Source organism: Chionomys nivalis, chromosome X (genome assembly GCF_950005125.1).
Source record: "Chionomys nivalis chromosome X, mChiNiv1.1, whole genome shotgun sequence".
Taxonomy (NCBI): Eukaryota; Metazoa; Chordata; class Mammalia; order Rodentia; family Cricetidae; genus Chionomys; species Chionomys nivalis.
The window spans coordinates 103350812-103354842 of record NC_080112.1 but is presented as its reverse complement, the minus strand read 5'-3'; the positions used below and the strand labels follow the sequence as shown (position 1 = coordinate 103354842).

General features: G+C 44.4%; 1 pseudogene; it reads left to right on the top strand.

Annotated features, from left to right (window-relative positions):
* Positions 1–724: 724 nt before the first annotated feature.
* Positions 725–1725, top strand: LOC130867557 (glyceraldehyde-3-phosphate dehydrogenase-like; annotated as a pseudogene).
* The last annotated feature ends 2306 nt before the right edge of the window (positions 1726–4031 follow it).

Here is a 4031-nt window from a genome sequence, read left to right as displayed (position 1 = left end):
GATTGGCTGAGAGCACGCATCAGTAGTTATCATGCTTTTGTTTCACTGACAGGTTATCTTGGTCAATTTTGCTTGCTCATTGAGAGCTTGCAGGCACTTACTGGTGCTTGTGTTATTATTTCTTTGTCTCAACGCTGCATCATAAAGATTTGATATTTCAATTGCAAATCGTCCATATAAGTCAATAAATGTATTATATTTCTAGTAGAAAAAGTGTAAAAACTGACACCTACATCAGAGAGTAGCAAGTCACAAGTAACTTGCCTTGTGCTCATCCTCCTCTCCAAGGAGTCAAGTTTAGCAGTAGCTGGCTATTCCAGCTCCTTCACAGTTTCCCTAGAAATCTTTGTATCTAAGAAGGAAAATATCACAGGAGAGAGTCTTGTAACCTCATACTGCAGGGGATGACAGAATTGATTTCTCTGGGATAAAATGTGATAAAGTAGGGACTATCAAATGGATAAAAATACTGCTGACTCTAAAATGAGTGTCACACATGAGATTCCAAAGCCATGATGACTTTTCTTCTTACTAGAGTGAATGTCTAGAACTTGTGGCTTCCCAAATCTAACAAGACAAACATGGCCATCCATTTTCTTTCCTTTCTTTCTTTTTCAAATAACTTTATTTATTCTTTAGGAATGAAGAAGTCACTCTCTGCTCCTCCCTGTTCTAGAGACAGCCGCTTCTTTTAGTGCAATGCCAGCCTCGTTCCAGAGACACGATGGTGAAGGTCGGAGTGAATGGATTTGGTCGTATTGGACGCCTGGTTATCAGGGCTGCCTTCACTTCTGGCAACGTAGACGTTGTTGCCATCAACGACCCTTTCATCGACCTCAACTACATGGTCTATATGTTCCAGTATGACTCCACCCATGGCAAGTTCAAAGGCACAGTTAAGGCTGAGAATGGGAAACTTGTCATCAACAGGAAGGCCATCACCATCTTCCAGGTGAGAGATTCCGCCAACATCAAATTGGGTGATGCCGGCACCGAGTATGTTGTGGAGCTGACTGGTGTCTTCACCACCATGGAGAAGGCTGGGGCCCACTTGGAGGCTGGGGCCAAAAGGGTCATCATTTTCGCCTCTTCTGCGGATGCCCCCATGTTTATGATGGGTGTGAAACATGACAAGTATGACGATTCCCTCAAGATTGTCAGCAATGCTTCCTGCACCACCAACTGCTTAGCCCCCTTGGCCAAGGTCATCCATGACAACTTTGGCTTCATGGAAGGACTCATGACCACAATCCATGCCATCACAGCTACCCAGAAGACTGTGGATGGCCCCTCTGGGAAGCTGTGGCAAGACGGCCGTGGCGCTGCTCAGAACATCATCCCTGCATCCACTGGCGCTGCCAAGGCTGTGGGCAAAGTCATCCCAGAGCTGAACCAGAAGCTCACGGGCATGGCCTTCCATGTTCCTACCCCGGGTGTGTCTGTCGTGGATCTGACATGCCGCCTGGAGAAAGCTGCCAAGTATGACGACATCAAGAAGTTGGTGAAGCAGGCATCCGAGGGTGCACTAAAGGGCATCCTGGGCTACACTGAGGACCAGGTTGTTTCCTGTGACTTTAACAGTGACTTCACTTTTCCACCTTCGATGCTGGGGCTGGCCTTGCTCTCAATGACAACTTTGTAAAGCTCATTTCCTGGTATGACAATGAATTCGGCTACAGCAACAGAGTGGTGGACCTCATGGCCTACATGGCCTTCAAGGAGTAAGAAGCCGGCCCTGGACCACCCATCCCAGCAAGGGCACAGAAAGAGAGAGGCCCTCCGGCTGCTGAGCAGTCCCTGTCCTACCTCAACCTTGACACTGAGCATCTCCCTCACAGTTTCCATCCCAGACCCCCGGATAGCAGGAGGCGCTTAGGGATCCCTACTCTCTTGAATACCATCAATAAAGTTCATGGCACCCCTCTAAAAAAAAGAATGAAGAAGTATTGGAGAGGCAGGAAAGATGGAAGATCAAAGTGGATTTTGTTGTTATTTGTTTTGCTTTGTTTCTTCTTATTTTTAAAAAAGAAAACAAACTATTTTTTTCATTATACATACCAATCCAAGTTCCCACTCCCTCCCCTCCTCCCATTTCATCTACATACCCTCCTACCTACCCCTATCCAATCCTCAGAGAGGGTAAGGTGCATTGCTTTGTAGAAGGTCTGAGACCCTCCCTACTATATCTATGCTGAGTTAAGGAAGGAATCCATCCAAAGAGAATAGGTTCTCAAAAAGCCAATATATGTAGTAGGGATAAATCCTGGTGCCACTGCCTGTGGCTCTTCAGTCTGCCTCAACCATGCAACTGTCAACCACATTCAGAGGGATTCGTTTGGTCCTATGTTTGTTTCTTCCCAGTCCGGCTGGTGTTGGTGAGCTCCCATTAGCTTAGATAGGTTGTTTCAGTGAGGGTACCCATCATGGTCTTGACCTCTTTGCTCATATTCTTCCTCCTCCCACTCTTCAACTGGACTTTGAGAGCTCAGTCCAGTGCTCCGATGTGGGTCTCTGCCTCTGTTTCCATCAGTTACTGGATGAAGGTTCTATAGTAATATTTAAGATATTCATCAGTCTGACTACAGGGCAAGTCAAGATCGGGCTTCCCTCTCCTCTATTGCTTAGGCTCTTAGCTGGGGTCATCCTTGTGAATTCCTGGGACTTTCTCTAGAGCCAGATTTCTGATAACCCTATAATGGCTCCCTCAATCAAGATATCTCTTTTCTTACTCTCATCTCTGTCCTTCCTCCTTCTGAACTATTCCATTCCCTCATGTTCTCCTTTCCTCTCCCCTTCTCCCCTCCTCTTCCCCTTCTCCCCTCCCTTCTGCCCACACCCCTATGCTACCAATATTGTCAGGTGATCTTGTCTGTTTTCACTTTCCAGGTAGATCTATATGAATTTTTCTTGGGGTTCACCTTATTACTTAGCTTCTCTAGGATCATGTACTATAGGCTCAATATCCCTTGTTTATAGCTAGTATCCACTTATGAGTGAGTACATACCATACTCCTTTTTTGGGTCTGGGGTACCTCACTCAGGATAGTGTTTTCTAATTCCATCCATTTGCACACAAAATTCAAGATGTCATTGTTTTTTACCACTGGGTAGTACTCTAATGTGTAAATGTGCCACATTTTCTTTATCTGTTCTTTTGGTTGAGGGGCATTTAGGTTGTTTACAGGTTCTGGCTATTACAAATAATGCTGCTATGAACATAGTTAAACAAATGCCTTTATAGTATGATTGAGCTTCTTTTGGGTATATGCCCAAGAGTGGTATTGCTGGATCCAATTTTCTGAGAAACCACCATACTGATTCCACAAATGGTTGTTTGGAATTTTTAAGAACTTTTCTGGGGGTGGTACTGCAAGGGTGAAGGCATATTTGGAGGGAATGGGAAACGAGAATTGAGGTACATAATTGATGTGAAATTCCCAAAGAATTAATAAAGAAATTATGTTAATAAAAGAATTTCACGCAAGATATTTTGATCTTTCCCTCACTTAATCTCTCCTATATCCTCCCTGACCTCCCTACCCATCCCTCTTCAGGACCTTTCTCTTTTAAAAGAAAAACAAGCACAAAACAAGGCCATCTACTCCAGAGCAAGAGACTTGCCCTGGAGCACGATTGATCAACTTCTTTAAAGAAAACTCATCTTTTGTCTCCCAGCAGATATCAATTGCAAATAGCTTCTGGGCTAGGGGTGGATCTTTGTGCCCACTTGCTCTCCTCCACACTGGAAATTTGTCTGGCTTCAGTTTATGAAGGCCTGGTGCATGTTGTCATAGTCTCTGAGTTTGTGCATCAGCACTGCTGTGTCTGGAAAAATGCTCTTTGCTTGATAATATCCACTGCTACTGTTTGTACAATTGTTTCCCACCTCCTCTTCTGCATGTATCTCTGAGTTACAGAAGAGAAGTTGTGTGAGATAGACAGTCCATTAAAAGTAGAGTATACTGAAGCCTCTTCTCTGCACACTGACTGGCTATAGATGTAATTAGCATTTATCGTAAGAATTTTTTGAT